This window comes from Brachyhypopomus gauderio, unplaced genomic scaffold (genome assembly GCF_052324685.1).
Source record: "Brachyhypopomus gauderio isolate BG-103 unplaced genomic scaffold, BGAUD_0.2 sc98, whole genome shotgun sequence".
In the NCBI taxonomy this organism is placed as follows: domain Eukaryota; kingdom Metazoa; phylum Chordata; class Actinopteri; order Gymnotiformes; family Hypopomidae; genus Brachyhypopomus; species Brachyhypopomus gauderio.
In genome coordinates this window covers 328,287-343,695 of record NW_027506919.1, presented here as the reverse complement: position 1 = coordinate 343,695, position 15,409 = coordinate 328,287, and the positions used below count along the sequence as shown (strand labels likewise).

Sequence of the window (15,409 nt, the reverse complement as noted above, 5' to 3'; positions counted from 1 at the left end):
AACACATACTGGGCTCTGTGGCGCAATGGATAGCGCATTGGACTTCTAGACGCAGGTGTGTGGCCATTCAAAGGTTGTGGGTTCGAGTCCCACCAGAGTCTTTTTTTCTTTGAAAACCACAAAATTCATCGCTCCCCACTAATGACACCAATGCACAGTAAAAAGCCATGGCGTGGCGCCGTGGCTTACCTGGTCATAGCGCCTGTCTAGTAAACAGGAAGTCCTGGGTTCAAATAACAGCGGTGCCTTTCCTTTATGTAAGCAGTTGTTAGGTCATGACATTTAGCCTCCTGCTGAAGAGCAACTGTCAAAACTTTAACACATACTGGGCTCTGTGGCGCAATGGATAGCGCATTAGACTTCTAGACGCAGGTGTGTGGCCATTCAAAGGTTGTGTGTTCGAGTCCCACCAGAGTCGTTTTTTCTTTGAAAACAACAAAATTCATCGCTCCTCACTAATGACACCAATCCACAGTTAAAAGCCATGGCGTGGCGCCGTGGCTTAGCTGGTCATAGCGCCTGTCTAGTAAACAGGAAGTCCTGGGTTCAAATCCCAGCGGTGCCTTTCTATTATGTAAGCAGTTGTTAGGTCATGACATTCAGCCTCATGCTGAAGAGCAACTGTCAAAACTTTAACACATACTGGGCTCTGTGGCGCAATGGATAGAGCATTGGACATCTAGATGCAGGTGTGTGGCCATTCAAAGGTTGTGGGTTCAAATCCCACCAGAGTCGTTTTTTCTTTGAAAACCACAAAATTCATCGCTCCTCACTAATGACACCAATGCACAGTAAAAAGCCATGGCGTGGCGCCGTGGCTTACCTGGTCATAGCGCCTTTCTAGTAAACAGGAAGTCCTGGGTTCAAATCCCAGCGGTGCCTTTCCTTTATGTAAGCAGTTGTTAGGTCATGACATTTAGCCTCCTGCTGAAGAGCAACTGTCAAAACTTTAACACATACTGGGCTCTGTGGCGCAATGGATAGCGCATTGGACTTCTAGACGCAGGTGTGTGGCCATTCAAAGGTTGTGGGCTTAAGTCCCACCAGAGTCATTTTTTCTTTGAAAACAACAAAATTCATCGCTCCTCACTAATGACACCAATGCACAGTAAAAAGCCATGGCGTGGCGCCGTGGCTTAGCTGGTCATAGCGCCTGTCTAGTAAACAGGAAGTCCTGGGTTCAAATCCCAGCGGTGCCTTTCCTTTATGTAAGCAGTTGTTAGGTCATGACATTTAGCCTCCTGCTGAAGAGCAACTGTCAAAACTTTAACACATACTGGGCTCTGTGGCGCAATGGATAGCGCATTGGACTTCTAGACGCAGGTGTGTGGCCATTCAAAGGTTGTGGGTTCGAGTCCCACCAGAGTCGTTTTTTCTTTGAAAACAACAAAATTCATTGCTCCTCACTAATGACACCAATCCACAGTAAAAAGCCATTGTGTGGCGCCGTGGCTTAGCTGGTCATAGCGCCTGTCTAGTAAACAGGAAGTCCTGGGTTCAAATCCCAGCGGTGCCTTTCTATTATGTAAGCAGTTGTTAGGTCATGACATTTAGCCTCCTGCTGAAGAGCAACTGTCAAAACTTTAATACATACTGGGCTCTGTGGTGCAATGGATAGCGCATTGGACTTCTAGACGCAGGTGTGTGGCCATTCAAAGGTTGTGGGTTCGAGTCCCCCCAGAGTCGTTTTTTCTTTGAAAACAACAAAATTCATCGCTCCTCACTAATGACACCAATCCACAGTAAAAAGCCATGGCGTGGCGCCGTGGCTTAGCTGGTCATAGTGCCTGTCTAGTAAACAGGAAGTCCTGGGTTCAAATCCCAGCGGTGCCTTTCCTTTATATAAGCAGTTTTTAGGTCATGACATTTAGCCTCCTGCTGAAGAGCAACTGTCAAAACTTTAACACATACTGGGCTCTGTGGCGCAATGGATAGCGCATTGGACTTCTAGACGCAGGTGTGTGGCCATTCAAAGGTTGTGGGCTTAAGTCCCACCAGAGTAATTTTTTCTTTGAAAACAACAAAATTCATCGCTCCTCACTAATGACACCAATCCACAGTAAAAAGCCATGGCGCGGCTCCGTGGCTTAGCTGGTCATAGCGCCTGTCTAGTAAACAGGAAGTCCTGGGTTCAAATCCCAGCGGTGCCTTTCCTTTATGTAAGCAGTTGTTAGGTCATGACATTTAGCCTCCTGCTGAAGAGCAACTGTCAAAACTTTAACACATACTGGGCTCTGTGGCGCAATGGATAGTGCATTGGACTTCTAGACGCAGGTGTGTGGCCATTCAAAGGTTGTGGGTTCAAGTCCCACCAGAGTCATTTTTTCTTTGAAAACAACAAAATTCATCGCTCCTCACTAATGACACCAATCCACAGTAAAAAGCCATGGTGCGGCTCCGTGGCTTAGCTGGTCATAGCGCCTGTCTAGTAAACAGGAAGTCCTGGGTTCAAATCCCAGCGGTGCCTTTCCTTTATGTAAGCAGTTATTAGGTCATGACATTTAGCCTCCTGCTGAAGAGCAACTGTCAAAACTTTAACACATACTGTGCTCTGTGGCAAAATGGATAGCGCATTGGACTTCTAGACTCAGGTGTGTGGCCATTCAAAGGTTGTGGGTTCGAGTCCCCCCAGAGTCGTTTATTCTTTGAAAACAACAAAATTCATCGCTCCTCACTAATGACACCAATCCACAGTAAAAAGCCATGGCGTGGCGCCGTGGCTTAGCTGGTCATAGCGCCTGTCTAGTAAACAGGAAGTCCTGGGTTCAAATCCCAGCGGTGCCTTTCTATTATGTAAGCAGTTGTTAGGTCATGACATTCAGCCTCATGCTGAAGAGCAACTGTCAAAACTTTAACACATACTGGGCTCTGTGGCGCAATGGATAGCGCATTGGACTTCTAGACGCAGGTGTGTGGCCATTCAAAGGTTGTGGGTTCGAGTCCCACCAGAGTCTTTTTTTCTTTGAAAACAACAAAATTCATCGCTCCTCACTAATGACACCAATCCACAGTAAAAAGCCATGGCGTGGCGCCGTGGCTTTGCTGGTCATAGCGCCGGTCTAGTAAACAGGAAGTCCTGGGTTCAAATCCCAGCGGTGCCTTTCTATTATGTAAGCAGTTGTTAGGTCATGACATTCAGCCTCATGCTGAAGAGCAACTGTCAAAACTTTAACACATACTGGGCTCTGTGGCGCAATGGATAGCACATTGGACTTCTAGACGCAGGTGTGTGGCCATTCAAAGGTTGTGGGTTCAAGTCCCACCAGAGTCATTTTTTCTTTGAAAACAACAAAATTCATCGCTCCTCACTAATGACACCAATCCACAGTAAAAAGCCATGGCGTGGCTCCGTGGCTTAGCTGGTCATAGCGCCTGTCTAGTAAACAGGAAGTCCTGGGTTCAAATCCCAGCGGTGCCTTTCCTTTATGTAAGCAGTTGTTAGGTCATGACATTTAGCCTCCTGCTGAAGAGCAACTGTCAAAACTTTAACACATACTGTGCTCTGTGGCGCAATGGATAGCGCATTGGACTTCTAGACGCAGGTGTGTGGCCATTCAAAGGTTGTGGGTTCGAGTCCCCCCAGAGTCGTTTTTTCTATGAAAACAACAAAATTCATCGCTCCTCACTAATGACACCAATCCACAGTAAAAAGCCATGGCGTGGCGCTGTGGCTTAGCTGCTCATAGCGCCTGTCTAGTAAACAGGAAGTCCTGGGTTCAAATCCCAGCGGTGCCTTTCTATTATGTAAGCAGTTGTTAGGTCATGACATTCAGCCTCATGCTGAAGAGCAACTGTCAAAACTTTAACACATACTGGGCTCTGTGGCGCAATGGATAGCGCATTGGACTTCTAGACGCAGGTGTGTGGCTATTCAAAGGTTGTGGGTTCGAGTCCCACCAGAGTCTTTTTTTCTTTCAAAACAACAAAATTCATCGCTCCTCACTAATGACACCAATCCACAGTAAAAAGCCATGGCATGGCGCCGTGGCTTTGCTGGTCATAGCGCCTGTCTAGTAAACAGGAAGTCCTGGGTTCAAATCCCAGCGGTGCCTTTCTATTATGTAAGCAGTTGTTAGGTCATGACATTCAGCCTCATGCTGAAGAGCAACTGTCAAAACTTTAACACATACTGGGCTCTGTGGCGCAATGGATAGCGCATTGGACTTCTAGACGCAGGTGTGTGGCCATTCAAAGGTTGTGGGTTCGAGTCCCACCAGAGTCGTTTTTTCTTTGAAAACAACAAAATTCATCGCTCCTCACTAATGACACCAATCCACAGTAAACAGGCATGGCGTGGCGCCGTGGCTTAGCTGGTCATAGCGCCTGTCTAGTAAACAGGAAATCCTGGGTTCAAATCCCAGCGGTGCCTTTCCATTATGTAAGCAGTTGTTAGGTCATGACATTTAGCCTCCTGCTGAAGAGCAACTGTCAAAACTTTAACACATGCTGGGCTCTGTGGCGCAATGGATAGCGCATTGGACTTCTAGACGCAGGTGTGTGGCCATTCAAAGGTTGTGGGTTTGAGTCCCACCAGAGTCATTTTTCTTTGAAAACAACAAAATTCATCGCTCCTCACTAATGACACCAATCCACAGTAAAAAGCCATGGCGTGGCGCCGTGGCTTAGCTGGTCATAGCGCCTGTCTAGTAAACAGGAAGTCCTGGGTTCAAGTCCCAGCGGTGCCTTTCCTTTATGTAAGCAGTTGTTAGGTCATGACATTTAGCCTCCTGCTGAAGAGCAACTGTCAAAACTTTAACACATGCTGGGCTCTGTGGCGCAATGGATAGCGCATTGGACTTCTAGACGCAGGTGTGTGGCCATTCAAAGGTTGTGGGTTCGAGTCCCACCAGAGTCATTTTTTCTTTGAAAACAACAAAATTCATCGCTCCTCACTAATGACACCAATTCACAGTAAAAAGCCATGGCGTGGCGCCGTGGCTTAGCTGGTCATAGCGCCTGTCTAGTAAACAGGAAGTCCTGGGTTCAAGTCCCAGCGGTGCCTTTCCTTTATGTAAGCAGTTGTTAGGTCATGACATTTAGCCTCCTGCTGAAGAGCAACTGTCAAAACTTTAACAGATACTGGGCTCTGTGGCGTAATGGATAGCGCATTGGACTTCTAGACGCAGGTGTGTGGCCATTTGAAGGTTGTGGGTTCAAATCCCAGTGGTGCCTTTCTATTATGTAAGCAGTTGTTAGGTCATGACATTCAGCCTCATGCTGAAGAGCAACTCTCAAAACTTTAACACATACTGAGCTGTGTGGCGCAATGGCTAGCGCATTGGACTTCTAGACGCAGGTGTGTGGCCATTCAAAGGTTGTGGGTTCGAGTCCCACCAGTCATTTTTTCTTTGAAAACAAAAAAATTTATCGCTCCTCACTAATGACACCAATCCACAGTAAAAAGCCATGGTACGGCGCCGTGGCTTAGCTGATCATAGCCCCTGTCTAGTAAACAGGAAGTCCTGGGTTCAAATCCCAGCTGTGCCTTTCTATTATGTAAGCAGTTGTTAGGTCATGACATTCAGCCTCATGCTGAAGAGCAACTGACAAAACTTTAACACATACTGAGCTCTGTGGTGCAATGGATAGCGCATTGGACTTCTAGACGCAGGTGTGTGGTAAGGTCGTGGGTTCGAGGCCCATGGCGCGGCGCCGTGGCTTAGCTGGTCATAGTGCCTGTCTAGTAAACAGGAAGTCCTGGGTTCAAATCCCAGCGGTGCCTTTCCTTTATGTAAGCAGTTGTTAGGTCATGACATTTAGCCTCCTGCTGAAGAGCAACTGTCAAAACTTTAACACAAACTGGGCTCTGTGGTGCAATGGATAGCGCATTGGAAGTCCCACCAGAGTCGTTTTTTCTTTGAAAACAACAAAATTCATCGCTCCTCACTAATGACACCAATGCACAGTAAAAAGCCATGGCGTGTCACCGTGGCTTAGCTGGCCATAGCGCCTGTCTAGTAAACAGGAAGTCCTGAGTTCAAATCCCAGCGGTGCCTTTCCTTTATGTAAGCAGTTGTTAGGTCATGACATTTAGCCTCCTGCTGAAGAGCAACTGTCAAAACTTTAACACATACTGGGCTCTGTGGCGCAATGGATAGCGCATTAGACTTCTAGACGCAGGTGTGTGGCCATTCAAAGGTTGTGGGTTCGAGTCCCACCAGAGTCGTTTTTTCTTTGAAAACAACAAAATTCATCGCTCCTCACTAATGACACCAATCCACAGTTAAAAGCCATGGCGTGGCGCCGTGGCTTAGCTGGTCATAGCGCCTGTCTAGTAAACAGGAAGTCCTGGGTTCAAATCCCAGCGGTGCCTTTCTATTATGTAAGCAGTTGTTAGGTCATGACATTCAGCCTCATGCTGAAGAGCAACTGTCAAAACTTTAACACATACTGGGCTCTGTGGCGTAATGGATAGCGCATTGGACTTCTAGACGCAGGTGTGTGGCCATTTGAAGGTTGTGGGTTCAAATCCCAGCGGTGCCTTTCTATTATGTAAGCAGTTGTTAGGTCATGACATTCAGCCTCATGCTGAAGAGCAACTGTCAAAACTTTAACACATACTGGGCTCTGTGGCGCAATGAATAGAGCATTGGACATCTAGATGCAGGTGTGTGGCCATTCAAAGGTTGTGGGTTCAAGTCCCACCAGAGTCGTTTTTTCTTTGAAAACAACAAAATTCATCGCTCCTCACTAATGACACCAATCCACAGTAAAAAGCCATGGCGTGGCGCCGTGGCTTAGCTGGTCATAGCGCCTGTCTAGTAAACAGGAAGTCCTGGGTTCAAATCCCAGCGGTGCCTTTCTATTATGTAAGCAGTTGTTAGGTCATGACATTCAGCCTCATGCTGAAGAGCAACTGTCAAAACTTTAACACATACTGGGCTCTGTGGCGCAATGGATAGAGCATTGGACATCTAGATGCAGGTGTGTGGCCATTCAAAGGTTGTGGGTTCAAGTCCCACCAGAGTCGTTTTTTCTTTGAAAACAACAAAATTCATCGCTCCTCACTAATGACACCAATGCACAGTAAAAAGCCATGGCGCGGCGCCGTGGCTTAGCTGGTCATAGCGCCTGTCTAGTAAACAGGAAGTCCTGGGTTCAAATCCCAGCGGTGCCTTTCCTTTATGTAAGCAGTTTTTAGGTCATGACATTTAGCCTCCTGCTGAAGAGCAACTGTCAAAACTTTAACACATACTGGGCTCTGTGGCGCAATGGATAGCGCATTGGACTTCTAGACGCAGGTGTGTGGCCATTCAAAGGTTGTGGGTTCGAGTCCCACCAGAGTCGTTTTTTCTTTGAAAACAACAAAATTCATCGCTCCTCACTAATGACACCAATCCACAGTAAAAAGCCATGGCGTGGCGCCGTGGCTTAGCTGGTCATAGCACCTGTCTAGTAAACAGGAAGTCCTGGGTTCAAATCCCAGCGGTGCCTTTCTATTATGTAAGCAGTTGTTAGGTCATGACATTTAGCCTCCTGCTGAAGAGCAACTGTCAAAACTTTAACACATACTGGGCTCTGTGGTGCAATGGATAGCGCATTGGAAGTCCCACCAGAGTCGTTTTTTCTTTGAAAACAACAAAATTCATCGCTCCTCACTAATGACACCAATGCACAGTAAAAAGCCATGGCGTGTCGCCGTGGCTTAGCTGGTCATAGCGCCTGTCTAGTAAACAGGAAGTCCTGGGTTCAAATCCCAGCGGTGCCTTTCTATTATGTAAGCAGTTGTTAGGTCATGACATTCAGCCTCATGCTGAAGAGCAACTGTCAAAACTTTAACACATACTGGGCTCTGTGGCGCAATGGATAGAGCATTGGACATCTAGATGCAGGTGTGTGGCCATTCAAAGGTTGTGGGTTCAAATCCCACCAGAGTCGTTTTTTCTTTGAAAACAACAAAATTCATCGCTCCTCACTAATGACACCAATGCACAGTAAAAAGCCATGGCGTGGCGCCGTGGCTTACCTGGTCATAGCGCCTGTCTAGTAAACAGGAAGTCCTGGGTTCAAATCCCAGCGGTGCCTTTCCTTTATGTAAGCAGTTGTTAGGTCATGACATTTAGCCTCCTGCTGAAGAGCAACTGTCAAAACTTTAACACATACTGGGCTCTGTGGCGCAATGGATAGCGCATTGGACTTCTAGACGCAGGTGTGTGGCCATTCAAAGGTTGTGGGCTTAAGTCCCACCAGAGTCATTTTTTCTTTGAAAACAACAAAATTCATCGCTCCTCACTAATGACACCAATGCACAGTAAAAAGCCATGGCGCGGCGCCGTGGCTTAGCTGGTCATAGCGCCTGTCTAGTAAACAGGAAGTCCTGGGTTCAAATCCCAGCGGTGCCTTTCCTTTATGTAAGCAGTTTTTAGGTCATGACATTTAGCCTCCTGCTGAAGAGCAACTGTCAAAACTTTAACACATACTGGGCTCTGTGGCGCAATGGATAGCGCATTGGACTTCTAGACGCAGGTGTGTGGCCATTCAAAGGTTGTGGGTTCGAGTCCCACCAGAGTCGTTTTTTCTTTGAAAACAACAAAATTCATCGCTCCTCACTAATGACACCAATCCACAGTAAAAAGCCATGGCGTGGCGCCGTGGCTTAGCTGGTCATAGCACCTGTCTAGTAAACAGGAAGTCCTGGGTTCAAATCCCAGCGGTGCCTTTCTATTATGTAAGCAGTTGTTAGGTCATGACATTTAGCCTCCTGCTGAAGAGCAACTGTCAAAACTTTAACACATACTGGGCTCTGTGGTGCAATGGATAGCGCATTGGAAGTCCCACCAGAGTCGTTTTTTCTTTGAAAACAACAAAATTCATCGCTCCTCACTAATGACACCAATGCACAGTAAAAAGCCATGGCGTGTCGCCGTGGCTTAGCTGGTCATAGCGCCTGTCTAGTAAACAGGAAGTCCTGGGTTCAAATCCCAGCGGTGCCTTTACTTTATGTAAGCAGTTGTTAGGTCATGACATTTAGCCTCCTGCTGAAGAGCAACTGTCAAAACTTTAACACATACTGGGCTCTGTGGCGCAATGGATAGCGCATTAGACTTCTAGACGCAGGTGTGTGGCCATTCAAAGGTTGTGTGTTCGAGTCCCACCTGAGTCGTTTTTTCTTTGAAAACAACAAAATTCATCGCTCCTCACTAATGACACCAATCCACAGTTAAAAGCCATGGCGTGGCGCCGTGGCTTAGCTGGTCATAGCGCCTGTCTAGTAAACAGGAAGTCCTGGGTTCAAATCCCAGCGGTGCCTTTCTATTATGTAAGCAGTTGTTAGGTCATGACATTCAGCCTCATGCTGAAGAGCAACTGTCAAAACTTTAACACATACTGGGCTCTGTGGCGCAATGGATAGAGCATTGGACATCTAGATGCAGGTGTGTGGCCATTCAAAGGTTGTGGGTTCAAATCCCACCAGAGTCGTTTTTTCTTTGAAAACAACAAAATTCATCGCTCCTCACTAATGACACCAATGCACAGTAAAAAGCCATGGCGTGGCGCCGTGGCTTACCTGGTCATAGCGCCTGTCTAGTAAACAGGAAGTCCTGGGTTCAAATCCCAGCGGTGCCTTTCCTTTATGTAAGCAGTTGTTAGGTCATGACATTTAGCCTCCTGCTGAAGAGCAACTGTCAAAACTTTAACACATACTGGGCTCTGTGGCGCAATGGATAGCGCATTGGACTTCTAGACGCAGGTGTGTGGCCATTCAAAGGTTGTGGGCTTAAGTCCCACCAGAGTCATTTTTTCTTTGAAAACAACAAAATTCATCGCTCCTCACTAATGACACCAATGCACAGTAAAAAGCCATGGCGTGGCGCCGTGGCTTTGCTGGTCATAGCGCCTGTCTAGTAAACAGGAAGTCCTGGGTTCAAATCCCAGCGGTGCCTTTCCTTTATGTAAGCAGTTGTTAGGTCATGACATTTAGCCTCCTGCTGAAGAGCAACTGTCAAAACTTTAACACATACTGGGCTCTGTGGCGCAATGGATAGCGCATTGGACTTCTAGACGCAGGTGTGTGGCCATTCAAAGGTTGTGGGTTCGAGTCCCACCAGAGTCGTTTTTTCTTTGAAAACAACAAAATTCATTGCTCCTCACTAATGACACCAATCCACAGTAAAAAGCCATTGTGTGGCGCCGTGGCTTAGCTGGTCATAGCGCCTGTCTAGTAAACAGGAAGTCCTGGGTTCAAATCCCAACGGTGCCTTTCTATTATGTAAGCAGTTGTTAGGTCATGACATTTAGCCTCCTGCTGAAGAGCAACTGTCAAAACTTTAATACATACTGGGCTCTGCGGTGCAATGGATAGCGCATTGGACTTCTAGACGCAGGTGTGTGGCCATTCAAAGGTTGTGGGTTCGAGTCCCCCCAGAGTCGTTTTTTCTTTGAAAACAACAAAATTCATCGCTCCTCACTAATGACACCAATCCACAGTAAAAAGCCATGGCGTGGCGCCGTGGCTTAGCTGGTCATAGTGCCTGTCTAGTAAACAGGAAGTCCTGGGTTCAAATCCCAGCAGTGCCTTTCCTTTATATAAGCAGTTTTTAGGTCATGACATTTAGCCTCCTGCTGAAGAGCAACTGTCAAAACTTTAACACATACTGGGCTCTGTGGCGCAATGGATAGCGCATTGGACTTCTAGACGCAGGTGTGTGGCCATTCAAAGGTTGTGGGTTCGAGTCCCACCAGAGTCATTTTTTCTTTGAAAACAACAAAATACATCGCTCCTCACTAATGACACCAATCCACAGTAAAAAGCCATGGTGTGGCGCCGTGGCTTAGCTGGTCATAGCGCCTGTCTAGTAAACAGGAAGTCCTGGGTTCAAATCCCAGCGGTGCCTTTCTATTATGTAAGCAGTTGTTAGGTCATGACATTCAGCCTCATGCTGAAGAGCAACTGTCAAAACTTTAACACATACTGGGCTCTGTGGTGCAATGGATAGCGCATTGGACTTCTAGACGCAGGTCTGTGGCCATTCAAAGGTTGTGGGTTCGAGTCCCACCAGAGTCGTTTTTGCTTTGAAAACAACAAAATTCATCGCTCCTCACTAATGACACCAATGCACAGTAAAAAGCCATGGCGTGGCGCCGTGGCTTAGCTGGTCATAGCGCCTGTCTAGTAAACAGGAAGTCCTGGGTTCAAATCCCAGCGGTGCCTTTCTATTATGTAAGCAGTTGTTAGGTCATGACATTTAGCCTCCTGCTGAAGAGCAACTGTCAAAACTTTAATACATACTGGGCTCTGTGGTGCAATGGATAGCGCATTGGACTTCTAGACGCAGGTGTGTGGCCATTCAAAGGTTGTGGGTTCGAGTCCCCCCAGAGTCGTTTTTTCTTTGAAAACAACAAAATTCATCGCTCCTCACTAATGACACCAATCCACAGTAAAAAGCCATGGCGTGGCGCCGTGGCTTAGCTGGTCATAGTTCCTGTCTAGTAAACAGGAAGTCCTGGGTTCAAATCCCAGCGGTGCCTTTCCTTTATATAAGCAGTTTTTAGGTCATGACATTTAGCCTCCTGCTGAAGAGCAACTGTCAAAACTTTAACACATACTGGGCTCTGTGGCGCAATGGATAGCGCATTGGACTTCTAGACGCAGGTGTGTGGCCATTCAAAGGTTGTGGGTTCGAGTCCCACCAGAGTCATTTTTTCTTTGAAAACAACAAAATACATCGCTCCTCACTAATGACACCAATCCACAGTAAAAAGCCATGGTGTGGCGCCGTGGCTTAGCTGGTCATAGCGCCTGTCTAGTAAACAGGAAGTCCTGGGTTCAAATCCCAGCGGTGCCTTTCCTTTATGTAAGCAGTTGTTAGGTCATGACATTTAGCCTCCTGCTGAAGAGCAACTGTCAAAACTTTAACACATACTGGGCTCTGTGGCGCAATGGATAGCGCATTGGACTTCTAGACGCAGGTGTGTGGCCATTCAAAGGTTGTGGGCTTAAGTCCCACCAGAGTCATTTTTTCTTTGAAAACAACAAAATTCATCGCTCCTCACTAATGACACCAATGCACAGTAAAAAGCCATGGCGTGGCGCCGTGGCTTTGCTGGTCATAGCGCCTGTCTAGTAAACAGGAAGTCCTGGGTTCAAATCCCAGCGGTGCCTTTCCTTTATGTAAGCAGTTGTTAGGTCATGACATTTAGCCTCCTGCTGAAGAGCAACTGTCAAAACTTTAACACATACTGGGCTCTGTGGCGCAATGGATAGCGCATTGGACTTCTAGACGCAGGTGTGTGGCCATTCAAAGGTTGTGGGTTCGAGTCCCACCAGAGTCGTTTTTTCTTTGAAAACAACAAAATTCATTGCTCCTCACTAATGACACCAATCCACAGTAAAAAGCCATTGTGTGGCGCCGTGGCTTAGCTGGTCATAGCGCCTGTCTAGTAAACAGGAAGTCCTGGGTTCAAATCCCAACGGTGCCTTTCTATTATGTAAGCATTTGTTAGGTCATGACATTTAGCCTCCTGCTGAAGAGCAACTGTCAAAACTTTAATACGTACTGGGCTCTGTGGTGCAATGGATAGCGCATTGGACTTCTAGACGCAGGTGTGTGGCCATTCAAAGGTTGTGGGTTCGAGTCCCCCCAGAGTCGTTTTTTCTTTGAAAACAACAAAATTCATCGCTCCTCACTAATGACACCAATCCACAGTAAAAAGCCATGGCGTGGCGCCGTGGCTTAGCTGGTCATAGTGCCTGTCTAGTAAACAGGAAGTCCTGGGTTCAAATCCCAGCAGTGCCTTTCCTTTATATAAGCAGTTTTTAGGTCATGACATTTAGCCTCCTGCTGAAGAACAACTGTCAAAACTTTAACACATACTGGGCTCTGTGGCGCAATGGATAGCGCATTGGACTTCTAGACGCAGGTGTGTGGCCATTCAAAGGTTGTGGGTTCGAGTCCCACCAGAGTCATTTTTTCTTTGAAAACAACAAAATACATCGCTCCTCACTAATGACTACAATCCACAGTAAAAAGCCATGGTGTGGCGCCGTGGCTTAGCTGGTCATAGCGCCTGTCTAGTAAACAGGAAGTCCTGGGTTCAAATCCCAGCAGTGCCTTTCTATTATGTAAGCAGTTGTTAGGTCATGACATTCAGCCTCATGCTGAAGAGCAACTGTCAAAACTTTAACACATACTGGGCTCTGTGGTGCAATGGATAGCGCATTGGACTTCTAGACGCAGGTCTGTGGCCATTCAAAGGTTGTGGGTTCGAGTCCCACCAGAGTCGTTTTTGCTTTGAAAACAACAAAATTCATCGCTCCTCACTAATGACACCAATCCACAGTAAAAAGCCATGGCGTGGCGCCGTGGCTTAGCTGGTCATAGCGCCTGTCTAGTAAACAGGAAGTCCTGGGTTCAAATCCCAGCGGTGCCTTTCCTTTATGTAAGCAGTTGTTAGGTCATGACATTTAGCCTCCTGCTGAAGAGCAACTGTCAAAACTTTAACACATACTGGGCTCTGTGGCGCAATGGATAGCGCATTGGACTTCTAGACGCAGGTGTGTGGCCATTCAAAGGTTGTGGGCTTAAGTCCCACCAGAGTCATTTTTTCTTTGAAAACAACAAAATTCATCGCTCCTCACTAATGACACCAATGCACAGTAAAAAGCCATGGCGTGGCGCCGTGGCTTAGCTGGTCATAGCGCCTGTCTAGTAAACAGGAAGTCCTGGGTTCAAATCCCAGCGGTGCCTTTCCTTTATGTAAGCAGTTGTTAGGTCATGACATTTAGCCTCCTGCTGAAGAGCAACTGTCAAAACTTTAACACATACTGGGCTCTGTGGCGCAATGGATAGCGCATTGGACTTCTAGACGCAGGTGTGTGGCCATTCAAAGGTTGTGGGTTCGAGTCCCACCAGAGTCGTTTTTTCTTTGAAAACAACAAAATTCATTGCTCCTCACTAATGACACCAATCCACAGTAAAAAGCCATTGTGTGGCGCCGTGGCTTAGCTGGTCATAGCGCCTGTCTAGTAAACAGGAAGTCCTGGGTTCAAATCCCAACGGTGCCTTTCTATTATGTAAGCAGTTGTTAGGTCATGACATTTAGCCTCCTGCTGAAGAGCAACTGTCAAAACTTTAATACGTACTGGGCTCTGTGGTGCAATGGATAGCGCATTGGACTTCTAGACGCAGGTGTGTGGCCATTCAAAGGTTGTGGGTTCGAGTCCCCCCAGAGTCGTTTTTTCTTTGAAAACAACAAAATTCATCGCTCCTCACTAATGACACCAATCCACAGTAAAAAGCCATGGCGTGGCGCCGTGGCTTAGCTGGTCATAGTGCCTGTCTAGTAAACAGGAAGTCCTGGGTTCAAATCCCAGCAGTGCCTTTCCTTTATATAAGCAGTTTTTAGGTCATGACATTTAGCCTCCTGCTGAAGAGCAACTGTCAAAACTTTAACACATACTGGGCTCTGTGGCGCAATGGATAGCGCATTGGACTTCTAGACGCAGGTGTGTGGCCATTCAAAGGTTGTGGGTTCGAGTCCCACCAGAGTCATTTTTTCTTTGAAAACAACAAAATACATCGCTCCTCACTAATGACACCAATCCACAGTAAAAAGCCATGGTGTGGCGCCGTGGCTTAGCTGGTCATAGCGCCTGTCTAGTAAACAGGAAGTCCTGGGTTCAAATCCCAGCGGTGCCTTTCTATTATGTAAGCAGTTGTTAGGTCATGACATTCAGCCTCATGCTGAAGAGCAACTGTCAAAACTTTAACACATACTGGGCTCTGTGGCGCAATGGATAGCGCATTGGACTTCTAGACGCAGGTGTGTGGCCATTCAAAGGTTGTGGGCTTAAGTCCCACCAGAGTCATTTTTTCTTTGAAAACAACAAAATTCATCGCTCCTCACTAATGACACCAATGCACAGTAAAAAGCCATGGCGTGGCGCCGTGGCTTTGCTGGTCATAGCGCCTGTCTAGTAAACAGGAAGTCCTGGGTTCAAATCCCAGCGGTGCCTTTCCTTTATGTAAGCAGTTGTTAGGTCATGACATTTAGCCTCCTGCTGAAGAGCAACTGTCAAAACTTTAACACATACTGGGCTCTGTGGCGCAATGGATAGCGCATTGGACTTCTAGACGCAGGTGTGTGGCCATTCAAAGGTTGTGGGTTCGAGTCCCACCAGAGTCGTTTTTTCTTTGAAAACAACAAAATTCATTGCTCCTCACTAATGACACCAATCCACAGTAAAAAGCCATTGTGTGGCGCCGTGGCTTAGCTGGTCATAGCGCCTGTCTAGTAAACAGGAAGTCCTGGGTTCAAATCCCAACGGTGCCTTTCTATTATGTAAGCAGTTGTTAGGTCATGACATTTAGCCTCCTGCTGAAGAGCAACTGTCAAAACTTTAATACGTACTGGGCTCTGTGGTGCAATGGATAGCGCATTGGACTTCTAGACGCAGGTGTGTGGCCAT

General features: G+C 47.0%; 32 non-coding genes across 32 annotated transcripts; all 32 read left to right on the top strand.

Annotated features, from left to right (window-relative positions):
- Positions 1-11: 11 nt before the first annotated feature.
- Positions 12-101, top strand: trnar-ucu (transfer RNA arginine (anticodon UCU)). The gene is given in 2 exon segments: positions 12-48; positions 66-101. It is a non-coding gene; the product is annotated as a tRNA-Arg (tRNA).
- Positions 102-491: 390 nt separating this feature from the next.
- trnat-agu (transfer RNA threonine (anticodon AGU)) lies at positions 492-565 on the top strand. The gene has a single exon. It is a non-coding gene; the product is annotated as a tRNA-Thr (tRNA).
- Positions 566-1,125: 560 nt separating this feature from the next.
- Positions 1,126-1,199, top strand: trnat-agu (transfer RNA threonine (anticodon AGU)). The gene has a single exon. It is a non-coding gene; the product is annotated as a tRNA-Thr (tRNA).
- An 80-nt stretch (positions 1,200-1,279) lies between these two features.
- Positions 1,280-1,369, top strand: trnar-ucu (transfer RNA arginine (anticodon UCU)). Its single transcript is given in 2 exon segments — positions 1,280-1,316; positions 1,334-1,369. It is a non-coding gene; the product is annotated as a tRNA-Arg (tRNA).
- Positions 1,370-1,442: 73 nt separating this feature from the next.
- Positions 1,443-1,516, top strand: trnat-agu (transfer RNA threonine (anticodon AGU)). Its single transcript has one exon. It is a non-coding gene; the product is annotated as a tRNA-Thr (tRNA).
- Positions 1,517-2,710: 1,194 nt separating this feature from the next.
- On the top strand, positions 2,711-2,784 carry trnat-agu (transfer RNA threonine (anticodon AGU)). Its single transcript has one exon. It is a non-coding gene; the product is annotated as a tRNA-Thr (tRNA).
- Positions 2,785-2,864: 80 nt separating this feature from the next.
- trnar-ucu (transfer RNA arginine (anticodon UCU)) lies at positions 2,865-2,954 on the top strand. The gene is given in 2 exon segments: positions 2,865-2,901; positions 2,919-2,954. It is a non-coding gene; the product is annotated as a tRNA-Arg (tRNA).
- An 861-nt stretch (positions 2,955-3,815) lies between these two features.
- On the top strand, positions 3,816-3,905 carry trnar-ucu (transfer RNA arginine (anticodon UCU)). Its single transcript is given in 2 exon segments — positions 3,816-3,852; positions 3,870-3,905. It is a non-coding gene; the product is annotated as a tRNA-Arg (tRNA).
- Positions 3,906-4,132: 227 nt separating this feature from the next.
- On the top strand, positions 4,133-4,222 carry trnar-ucu (transfer RNA arginine (anticodon UCU)). Its single transcript is given in 2 exon segments — positions 4,133-4,169; positions 4,187-4,222. It is a non-coding gene; the product is annotated as a tRNA-Arg (tRNA).
- Positions 4,223-4,449: 227 nt separating this feature from the next.
- trnar-ucu (transfer RNA arginine (anticodon UCU)) lies at positions 4,450-4,539 on the top strand. The gene is given in 2 exon segments: positions 4,450-4,486; positions 4,504-4,539. It is a non-coding gene; the product is annotated as a tRNA-Arg (tRNA).
- Positions 4,540-4,765: 226 nt separating this feature from the next.
- On the top strand, positions 4,766-4,855 carry trnar-ucu (transfer RNA arginine (anticodon UCU)). Its single transcript is given in 2 exon segments — positions 4,766-4,802; positions 4,820-4,855. It is a non-coding gene; the product is annotated as a tRNA-Arg (tRNA).
- A 1,384-nt stretch (positions 4,856-6,239) lies between these two features.
- Positions 6,240-6,313, top strand: trnat-agu (transfer RNA threonine (anticodon AGU)). The gene has a single exon. It is a non-coding gene; the product is annotated as a tRNA-Thr (tRNA).
- Positions 6,314-6,726: 413 nt separating this feature from the next.
- Positions 6,727-6,800, top strand: trnat-agu (transfer RNA threonine (anticodon AGU)). The gene has a single exon. It is a non-coding gene; the product is annotated as a tRNA-Thr (tRNA).
- A 243-nt stretch (positions 6,801-7,043) lies between these two features.
- On the top strand, positions 7,044-7,117 carry trnat-agu (transfer RNA threonine (anticodon AGU)). The gene has a single exon. It is a non-coding gene; the product is annotated as a tRNA-Thr (tRNA).
- An 80-nt stretch (positions 7,118-7,197) lies between these two features.
- Positions 7,198-7,287, top strand: trnar-ucu (transfer RNA arginine (anticodon UCU)). Its single transcript is given in 2 exon segments — positions 7,198-7,234; positions 7,252-7,287. It is a non-coding gene; the product is annotated as a tRNA-Arg (tRNA).
- Positions 7,288-8,268: 981 nt separating this feature from the next.
- Positions 8,269-8,342, top strand: trnat-agu (transfer RNA threonine (anticodon AGU)). Its single transcript has one exon. It is a non-coding gene; the product is annotated as a tRNA-Thr (tRNA).
- Positions 8,343-8,422: 80 nt separating this feature from the next.
- On the top strand, positions 8,423-8,512 carry trnar-ucu (transfer RNA arginine (anticodon UCU)). Its single transcript is given in 2 exon segments — positions 8,423-8,459; positions 8,477-8,512. It is a non-coding gene; the product is annotated as a tRNA-Arg (tRNA).
- Positions 8,513-9,176: 664 nt separating this feature from the next.
- trnat-agu (transfer RNA threonine (anticodon AGU)) lies at positions 9,177-9,250 on the top strand. The gene has a single exon. It is a non-coding gene; the product is annotated as a tRNA-Thr (tRNA).
- A 714-nt stretch (positions 9,251-9,964) lies between these two features.
- On the top strand, positions 9,965-10,054 carry trnar-ucu (transfer RNA arginine (anticodon UCU)). The gene is given in 2 exon segments: positions 9,965-10,001; positions 10,019-10,054. It is a non-coding gene; the product is annotated as a tRNA-Arg (tRNA).
- A 544-nt stretch (positions 10,055-10,598) lies between these two features.
- On the top strand, positions 10,599-10,688 carry trnar-ucu (transfer RNA arginine (anticodon UCU)). Its single transcript is given in 2 exon segments — positions 10,599-10,635; positions 10,653-10,688. It is a non-coding gene; the product is annotated as a tRNA-Arg (tRNA).
- Positions 10,689-10,761: 73 nt separating this feature from the next.
- On the top strand, positions 10,762-10,835 carry trnat-agu (transfer RNA threonine (anticodon AGU)). Its single transcript has one exon. It is a non-coding gene; the product is annotated as a tRNA-Thr (tRNA).
- Positions 10,836-11,078: 243 nt separating this feature from the next.
- On the top strand, positions 11,079-11,152 carry trnat-agu (transfer RNA threonine (anticodon AGU)). The gene has a single exon. It is a non-coding gene; the product is annotated as a tRNA-Thr (tRNA).
- A 397-nt stretch (positions 11,153-11,549) lies between these two features.
- Positions 11,550-11,639, top strand: trnar-ucu (transfer RNA arginine (anticodon UCU)). The gene is given in 2 exon segments: positions 11,550-11,586; positions 11,604-11,639. It is a non-coding gene; the product is annotated as a tRNA-Arg (tRNA).
- A 73-nt stretch (positions 11,640-11,712) lies between these two features.
- trnat-agu (transfer RNA threonine (anticodon AGU)) lies at positions 11,713-11,786 on the top strand. Its single transcript has one exon. It is a non-coding gene; the product is annotated as a tRNA-Thr (tRNA).
- Positions 11,787-12,183: 397 nt separating this feature from the next.
- Positions 12,184-12,273, top strand: trnar-ucu (transfer RNA arginine (anticodon UCU)). The gene is given in 2 exon segments: positions 12,184-12,220; positions 12,238-12,273. It is a non-coding gene; the product is annotated as a tRNA-Arg (tRNA).
- Positions 12,274-12,817: 544 nt separating this feature from the next.
- Positions 12,818-12,907, top strand: trnar-ucu (transfer RNA arginine (anticodon UCU)). Its single transcript is given in 2 exon segments — positions 12,818-12,854; positions 12,872-12,907. It is a non-coding gene; the product is annotated as a tRNA-Arg (tRNA).
- A 390-nt stretch (positions 12,908-13,297) lies between these two features.
- On the top strand, positions 13,298-13,371 carry trnat-agu (transfer RNA threonine (anticodon AGU)). The gene has a single exon. It is a non-coding gene; the product is annotated as a tRNA-Thr (tRNA).
- A 243-nt stretch (positions 13,372-13,614) lies between these two features.
- trnat-agu (transfer RNA threonine (anticodon AGU)) lies at positions 13,615-13,688 on the top strand. The gene has a single exon. It is a non-coding gene; the product is annotated as a tRNA-Thr (tRNA).
- An 80-nt stretch (positions 13,689-13,768) lies between these two features.
- On the top strand, positions 13,769-13,858 carry trnar-ucu (transfer RNA arginine (anticodon UCU)). The gene is given in 2 exon segments: positions 13,769-13,805; positions 13,823-13,858. It is a non-coding gene; the product is annotated as a tRNA-Arg (tRNA).
- Positions 13,859-14,402: 544 nt separating this feature from the next.
- Positions 14,403-14,492, top strand: trnar-ucu (transfer RNA arginine (anticodon UCU)). The gene is given in 2 exon segments: positions 14,403-14,439; positions 14,457-14,492. It is a non-coding gene; the product is annotated as a tRNA-Arg (tRNA).
- A 73-nt stretch (positions 14,493-14,565) lies between these two features.
- Positions 14,566-14,639, top strand: trnat-agu (transfer RNA threonine (anticodon AGU)). Its single transcript has one exon. It is a non-coding gene; the product is annotated as a tRNA-Thr (tRNA).
- Positions 14,640-15,036: 397 nt separating this feature from the next.
- Positions 15,037-15,126, top strand: trnar-ucu (transfer RNA arginine (anticodon UCU)). Its single transcript is given in 2 exon segments — positions 15,037-15,073; positions 15,091-15,126. It is a non-coding gene; the product is annotated as a tRNA-Arg (tRNA).
- Positions 15,127-15,409: the final 283 nt, after the last annotated feature.